Below are 9,042 nucleotides of genomic sequence, written 5' to 3' on the forward strand. Positions count from 1 at the left end.
GTTCAAATCCGACCTCAGACACTTAACACTTACTAGCTGTGTGACCCTGGGCAAGTCACTTAGCCCCAATTGCCTTACCGGAAAAAACAAAAAAAAACAAGGCTTCCGCCACACATTCACTTTTCTGCCTCCAAGCATCCTCTGAGTAGAGGAACTGGACTGTTAGCCTTGCATTTGAGGGACTTCACATGGAAAAGGGATTAAGAAATGGCTGGATTAGATTCCTTGCCTTCCCTCTTGCTACCTCCGAGACCTTGGGAAAGGCACTTTTTTGAGCCTGATCATCGAGACGAGCACCTAAGAAGCCAAACTTCACAAATGCACTCCATCTCCCAGCTAGGCGTTCTCATTTCCATTCCCCTGGCCCAGAATTCTCCTTGTTTCTCCTGGCTTTCTCCAAGTCTGGGCTTTACATCCGATGAAGCCTTACCAACCTCCCTTAGCGCTAGAGACTTATCTCCTAACTTCTGTACGTGTCCTGTTTGGACGGTCATTTACGTGTTATCTCCTCCATTAGATTTGAGGGCAGAGGCTGCTTTTCACCTTTATAATGCCAGTGCTTGGCAGCATGCCTGGCATAGCAGGCATTTAATAAATGCTTCTTGACATATAAAACCCAGACAGGTCTGAACACAAAGGGGCATGAAAGTTAGAAATGGGCTGGACCGGGGCAGCTAGGTGGCGCAGTGGATAGAGCACCAGCCCTGGATTCAGGAGTACCTGAGTTCAAATCCGGCCTCAGAAACTTAACACTTACTAGCTGTGTGACCCTGGGCAAGTCACTTAACCCCAATTGCCTCACTAAAAAAATAAAATAAAACAAAAAAGAAATGGGCTGGACCCCTGAAGTCTGAAGGGAGAATGCCCTCCCGTGCCCTCCCAAGCCTCAGTCTGCAGCCTGGAGGAGGGGACTAATTTCAAAGTGATTCCTCTTCATTTAAAAAGATTCAATTATGTTGGGGATAGTCCTCAGCTTCAGTACCACACATCAGCGGGCCCCTTTTATCTGCGTCCCATTATACTTACCTGTCTTCTGAAGGGCGGCCAGTAGGGGGCAGTGCTGCCCCGGACATGCTACAGTCCCACTAGTGGGCTTAGGGAAAAGGTGGCTTAGTCTTCATTCTTGTATTTCCCTAGAAGAAAAGTGAAAGTGAAGGGGTGGGGGCTGTATATTTGGGTCACAGAAGTTCAGAGCTGCAAAGGCTGTCTACTCCATGGCTTGCCTCCCAAAAGAATCTCCACTCCAAGATAACCCGACACAGACATCCAGCCTTTGCTTGAAAGCCAAGGAGAAGCCACAATCCCTGGAGCCCTTGGGGTCCTACCCTGACCCCAAACACCCCTTCCCCCGATGCTCTTGCACACTTAGACTGAGCTGGCACGGGAGTCACAGCCTGTTCCCCCACTCCCCTGTAGCTGGCTACCCCACCTTTCCCCTCCACCCCCTCCATGGCTCCCATCCTGGTCTACTCTGGGAGAGGAGGAATTGCCCGGTAAATGTCCAGCTCTCTGGACATCTCAGAGCTGTCAAGCAGTCTACCTTCAGCCCTAGGTGTGAGGGATCTAGGGAGGGAAGGTCTGGGAGAAGAGAAAGAGGAGTCACAGGGCTGGGTGGGCAGGGACAGGGGAGCCTTCCATAGCTCTCAATACCCCCAATGTCTTCCTTGTGAGAGGATTCTGAGTTTCCTCAGTAGAGAGGAAAGCAGAGACAATGCAAGATGCTGGGAACCATCATTATTTCTAAATCTAATTTCCTTTTCATGTACCCAAAGGGTATTGTACATCCTGTGTTAATGACTACAATACTTTTTTTTTTAATTTCAAAGGTCCTCACTGATTCCTAGCTGGCTCTCACATCATCCCTGTCAGATCGTACACAATAGCAAATTAAAAATAAACTTTCCAGGGGCAGCTAGTGCAGTGGATAAAGCACCGGCCCTGGATTCAGAAGTACCTGAGTTCAAATCCGGCCTCAGACACTTGACACTTACTAGCTGTGTGACCCTGGGCAAGTCACTTAACCCCCATTGCTCCACACAAAACAAAACAAACAAACCAATAAAGAAGTTCAGTATTCGAACCCAAAATAAACTTTCTGGAAAGAGTTTGACCCAAGCACAGAACGGTCCAGACACAAGCGCACAGAGAAATGCTCAGGTCCCTTATCTACAGGAGGCATTTTTAATAAATGTTTGTTGAACTAAGAGACACCTACATGGGGGCTGGGAGAGGCACTGGAGGCGGGGATGGAGATGGTAATAGAGCTAGTGGGGGGAGGGGGTCGGTGCTCAGTGGGTAGAGCAAAGGACTCACAGAAGACTTAAGGTCTAATCCTGGCCCTGCCCCTTACTAAGGCTCCTTCCAGCCTCTTTGATAAAGTGAGGGTAAGACTTCCTCACAGGGAGGTAGTGAGACTTCTTAGTGTCTTAATTCACCTGTAAATGCCCCAGCCCTGGGTCAAGGACCTTAGAGGCAGCCAAGGTAGCTCTACAAGTAGGTATCTTATTATTATCATTATTTATTATCACTGCCTGCCTTGCTAGAATGCCTGAAATTCCACCACCAAAGAGTTATTTTGGGAGGGTTAGGTTTTTCTTTCTTTCTTTTTTTTTTTTTGGGGGGGGGTGTCTCTAAAAGTTCCCTATCAGAGTACAAACTACTCCTTTTCAGATGTTGTCCTTTGTTCTCAAAGAGGACCATGACATCAAGAGGTGATGTTATGACTTGCAGTGAATTAGATTTAAGTGAGGGAGAGCTGTGCAAAGTCACCAGCCTCATTCTCTCCTTTAGAGCCATCTGGGTCCAGTGGCAAGATATACATCATGATGATTGGAGGTGGCCCCGGATGTTCAAGGCAATTGGGAGTAAGTGACTTGCCCAGGGTCACATAGCTAGTAAATGTCTGAGGTGAAATTTGAACTCAGGTCCTCCCAACTTCAGGGCCACTGCTCTATCCACCTGGCTGCCCCACTCGATCAGATAGTGGGAAGAGGAAGCAACCTAAAACCAGGGGAGTGCTGGAGCCAGCTGGCTCAGGCCTGAGAGAGATAGCCATTTGAAATTGTTTTCAGCATGAACATTTACAACTCAGAAATTGTCAATAACTACAAATCAGGGCTTCATTTATTGTTTTGTTGATTGTCTAGATTTAAGAAGATGATAGAGAAAAATATCGATAACAGATTAAACTTAAATGTGTCATTTGTACATTTTTTTTCAGAGATCTGGTTGTTAAACATTTACCAGCACACCCCTCCTTTAAGCTAGTACCAGCCAATGGTGCTGGGGGAATGAAATGTATCTTCACTCTGAATTTGAGTCAAAGGACCTAGATTCAAATCCTAGTCTTGCTATACTTACTAGCTGAAAAAAAGTAAGCAAGCATATATTAAGTGCCTACTATGTTCCAGACACTATGCTAAGCACTTTCAGAATATTCTCCCACTTGATCATCACTACAAGCATGGGAGAAAGGGGATGTTATTATCCCCACTTTACAGTTGAGGAAATTGAAGCAAACAGGGGTTGTGACTTGTCCAGGGTCACCCAGCTAATAAGTATCTGAGGCTTCATTTGAACCCAGGTCTTCCTGACTCCAGGACAAGGGCTCTATCCATTGTGCCACCCAGCTCACTCTGGACAAGTGACTTAACCTCCCTGGGTCTCAGTTTCCTCAAGTAAAAAAGGGGGTGGATCTCTAAGGTCCCTCCTGGGTCTGTCTATGAACCTGTATAAAATGATTTCTTTTTTCATTGTAAAGCATAATACCAATACAACAAATACTTTTAGTGGTGATGGTGCTATCCCCTTCGCCCCAATCCCAGGAGACCAGGCAAGCTTCCTTAATACAGGGAATTACTAGTCAACAATTTCTTAGCTTCACAATCTTTCGAACCTCTTCCTCCCACCCTGGCAGAAGACTGTCCATGTACCTGAAGCTCAGAAACAGCAAACCACCCTTGATTTGGGGAGAGAAAACAAGGCGGAAGTCATAGACCCCACTGAGACCACTGCTGGCACATTTACTAAGGTGCTTATAAAAAGCCAACTAAAAGCATGAAAATGGACTTAAGGAGAAATCCATTAACTAATTATTAGCAGCTCTAATTCTTTCATAGTCTCAAAGGCTCCACTACAGCCATCATTATGGCCCTGAGGAATTCATCTGATTATGGATTATGGAAAGTATCTCAAGGAGATATGTAGGAATGGAAAAGACTGGAGATAGAGGCAGGACTTCTCTAAGGAACCCCCCCCTTTTCTTCAAGAGGACTAAGTCCCAGCTGATTGATCACAGGCCTATTATAAGACCTCCTTAATGCAAAGGCCCTCCCTCTGTGATTATCTACAATTTATCCTGTCTATAACTTGTTTCTACATATTTATTAGTATGTTAGACTGGAAGCTCATCAAGAGCAGGGACTGGTTTGCCTTCCTCTGCATCCCTACGATACTTAGCACAATCCCTGGCACACGGTATATGCTTAATAAATGCTTGTTGAGTTGTTGATTATTAAACCACTCATCTCCATGAGTTCAAATCCAACCTCAGATGCTTACTAGCTGAGTGGCCCTTAGCAAGTCACTTAACCCTGTTTGCCTTAGTTTCCTCATCTGTAAAATGAGCTAAAGAAGGAAATGGCAAACCACTCTAGTATCTCTGCCAAGAAAACCCCAAACTGGGTGACCAGGAGTAGGACGTGATTGAAACAGCTGAACAACAACAAACCACTTAGTTAAAAAGAAAACCTATTGCACAAAGGGACAGTTCTAGGCCTTCATTCTAAACAACTTTAAAACAGAAAGAAAAGTAAACAAAGCCTACCCAGGAAAATGAAGCAAGACGTACACTCACTTGAAATCACTCTGGGGTATTGTTTTGTTTAATTGAGGGCTTCTTTTTGGGGGGTGGGGGGAATTGTTGGGGCTTGGGATTATTATGTTCTTGTGTTTGCTCTTTTGTCTTTTGTCCTTGTTCATCTGTGCAAACGCTTATGTGTCCATGAAAGTTAGAACAAAAGTTTATTAATAAAAATATCTTAAAAGTAAAAATGAAACTCTGCAAGACCAATCTGTAATTCCCACCCCAGAATCTGGCAGAATAGGGCTCACAATGTATCCTCCCAGGGATCTTCTCCCTTCCACATTTTGTTCTCTGGGTCCTTGAAGATGATAACTCTATAATGATCTTTTGTGCACTGAACTAATTTGGCTATACATAAAAGAAACAAAATATTGCAAGGCCATGCTGAGGCAGAAAGAGATATGATAAAAGACAGTCTTTCTGTGGGAAAGCAGGAGTGCCAATAATAGCTTGGGATTTTGTAGTTTAGAAATGTGTACACAGAACCGAAGGCAAACTTGGGGGGCGGGGCTTGGAGAGGGCCAGGAGCACTTTCCCTCTCTGCATCTGGGCTCACAGGTGCTCACTCTGAGTGCCTGAACTAAGATGTTTGGGTTTTTTGGTTTTGTTTTTTTTGTGGGTCAGTGAGGGTAAAGTGACTTGCCCAGGGTCATACAGCTAGTAAGTGTCAAGTGTTTGAGGTCAGATCTGAACTCAGGTCCTCCTGAATCCAGGGCTGGTGCTTGATCCATTGCACCACCTAGCTGCCCCAGTGGGAATGGAGAGGAAGGGAGACATAGGAGACTGTCGAGTCAGAGTCAAGAATACTTAGCAAAATCAGATTATCATTTTGGAAAGAACATTGCATATGACCTCCAAAGATCTAAATCTCAATTCTAGCTTCAACCAGCATGATGTTAGGTGATTCAGTTCTCCACTGGCCTCCGGTTCCCAGTCTGTAAAGGAGGTTGGATTAAGTGGCCTCTAAAGTCCTTTCCCAGCCTTAAAGTCTAAGAGCCTACAATGAGGCAGCTGGGAGAATCAAAGACAGCTGAGGTCAGGAACCTGGGAGGTTCATGGCACCATCCCCAGGGACGTGTCCAGAGGCCACTGGAATCAGAGTGAAGGGGTATCCTGTGCCACTCTCAAGTAAGGCAGAAGGGGTACATCAAGTCCCAGAGAATGGACTCTCAGCCTAGTGAATCATGCACACGATGCAAGGCTGGGCCCAAAGTACTTCATCTAAGAACAGCTGAATAACTCTGGATACTGTCTACTAAGCACCAGGTTGTTTTCTTGTATACATTTTCTCAGTTTCTTATGGCCCCATTCATAATACTTGTGTGTATGTGTGTGTGTGTGTGTAGTGTATATATAAATATATATGTGTATATATAAATATATATATGTGTATATGTACATATATGTGTCTATATGCAGGTGTGCATATGTGTCTCTATGCATGTGTGCATATGTGTCTCTATGCATGTGTGCATACGTGTCTCTGTGCATGTGTGCATACGTGTCTCTGTGCATGTGTGCATACGTGTCTCTGTGCATGTGTGTCTATATGCGTGTGTGCGTGTGTCTATATGCGCATGTGTGTCTATATGCATGTGTGCATGTGTCTATATGCATGAGTGCATATGTGTCTATATGCGTGTGTGCATGTATGTCTATATGCATGTGTGTATACACACATACACATTTTCCCCTGTGAATAACACCCCTCCATCCCCCAAAATAAATAATAAAAAAATAAGAGTAGCAGCCAAAGTAAATAATAAATAATAATAAAAAATAAGAGCAGCAGCCAAAGTAAATAATAAATAAGAGTAATAAATAAGAGTAGCAGCCAAAGTAAATTATAAATAATAATAATAAATAAAAAATAATAATAAAAAATGAGAGTAGCAGCCAAAGTAAGAAGGGGAATAAGGAGTGGCAGAGGAAAGGGAATGAGAAATAAGTCAATCGGTACAGCAGATCCCAGAACCCAGTGAGCCCAACAGATTCAGGGAACAAAAGGTTAGTGTGCCAAATGCCTTGAGCTAGAATTTAGCTAGAGTTGGACTTGATGGCGTCTGGGGTCTCTTCTGTCTCTAAAATTATGATCCTTTGATATCCTCCAAGCCAAGGGCTAGTACTTGAAAAGCCGTCCTGCGATGTAGGGTCTTGTCCTTCAAGGAGGTGATTGAAGAAATGGCCTGAAAGGGGCCCCGTTAACCCAATGACACCTCCTTTTCCCTATCCCCAAGCAGCACCCTAAATTTAGCTACAGTAGAACCTCTAAGCTCCATGAGGCCTAAAACAAGCAAGTAACAAAGAATCAGAGCTGCTAAGAATTAACTGATGGTTTACTTGTTGGGCCTTGAGCCTGATTCAGAAACAGGAGGCTCTGTGGGTCCACAGAAGGGGAAGAGGGGATGAGGACGTAGCTCTCTGACCAATACAATCTTTGGGCTCCAGGTCCAGAAAAAGCTTCTGTGCCACCTTTGTTGTCCTGTATTCCATAAACAATCCACTAGCTCTTTTTCTTCCCCCAGCATCACTAACCCATTATCTCCAAAGAGCTTTCTCCCACTCATCAAAATGAGATAATATTTGTAAAGCACAGTATCAGGCCCATAGGAGATGCTTAATAAAACTTGACTTTCCTTTATTCCCCACTCCCACCCCCGGTCCCGGTCCCTCCACTCTTCTAGAAGGTGGTTTCCAGCAAACTAATAGCCTAATCCTTGAATCATAAGCAGTGGGCCATTAGAGTTTATTGTCTGGCAGAAGCAGGGAGGAGTGGAAGACCGGAGTATAACAGAAAGATTGTCCTGGGTTATTGAGTTGGATTGAAGTCCTAAAATGAGCCAGCCAGGTTTGTTCTGTATCATAAAGAGTAATGGTATTCTTATTCAGAATCAGAATCATGTAATCTCCAATTTGGTTGGAACCCCTGAGGTCGTCTAACCAACACATCTTTGACCTAGAATCCTCTGGAGGACATCCTCCAATGGACTTGTTTGAAGACTGCTAGTGTTCTCCTCGACGGAGAGCAGGATCAAATGCTGAAGACAGAATCCCAGCAGTGTTCATCTTAACATGTATAGAAAGTGTATATAAAAATGAGGAAAAGCACTCCATTTTCATTGAGATAGGAAGGAGTAAGACCATTGGGCCTTTCAATGGTATTCAGGGTTCCTCTGGGAAGCTTTTGGGGGAACTGAGCTTTTACAATTAGATTTAGGATTTCCTTCAAAGCTTCTACCTCCCCTCAGGGCTCACACATAACAAAGTGACTCCAAGGGCCACATACGTATTTACACTAGACATGGGAGACCAGAAGTAGGCAAGGCAAGAATATATACAAAACAACTGCAGGGTAGTTGGGGAGAGAGGTCATTAATAGTGGGCAGATCAAGAAAGGCTTCATTGAAAAGGTAGTACTTGGGGGCAGCTAGATGGCGCAGTGGTTAAAGCGCTGGCCCTGGATTCAGGAGTACCTGAGTTCAAATCTGGCCTCAGACACTTGACACTTACTAGCTGTGTGACCCTGGGCAAGTCACTTACCCCCATTGCCCCGCCCAAAAAAAAAAAAAAAAGAAACAAACAAAAGGTAGTACTTGCTGCTTGAGCTACAGAGGGACTTTATAAGGCAGAGGTGAGGAGAAAGGGCTTCCAGGCCTGAGGATGGCCAGGTTTGTTCTGTGTCATAGGAAACAGGAAAGAGATGGAATGAAATGAGAGGTAGTGTGCCATCTATGAAGAACAGTTAGAAAGTCAGTTCACCTGGATTGCAGAGCATGGGAGGAGGAAAATATAGAACAATCCCAGAAACAGAGGTTGGGATTGTGTTGGGAGGGGCTTTAAAGCCAAACAGTAGAGTTTATCCCATTTAATCCTGTTTGTCCCTAATGGATTTCCTATCTCACTCCTCCACAGAAGTTGTTCCAAACCTTCTTTGCCAGTATCTTCTCTGAACTTCAGTCCCGAATCACCAAATACCTATTGGACATTTCAACCTGGATGTCCCAGAGAGACGTTGAATTCCCCATGTCCAAAACAGAATTCTTCTTTCCTTCAAACCCAATCATCTTCACCCAAACTTCCTTATTTCAGTCAAAGGTACCACCACTCTTACAGTCTCCTAGTTTTGTCATCTTACCATCATCTTCAGCTCCTCTCTCTCCAATGCAAATACCTAATGG

This window comes from Dromiciops gliroides, chromosome 2 (assembly GCF_019393635.1).
Source record: "Dromiciops gliroides isolate mDroGli1 chromosome 2, mDroGli1.pri, whole genome shotgun sequence".
Classification (NCBI taxonomy): domain Eukaryota; kingdom Metazoa; phylum Chordata; class Mammalia; order Microbiotheria; family Microbiotheriidae; genus Dromiciops; species Dromiciops gliroides.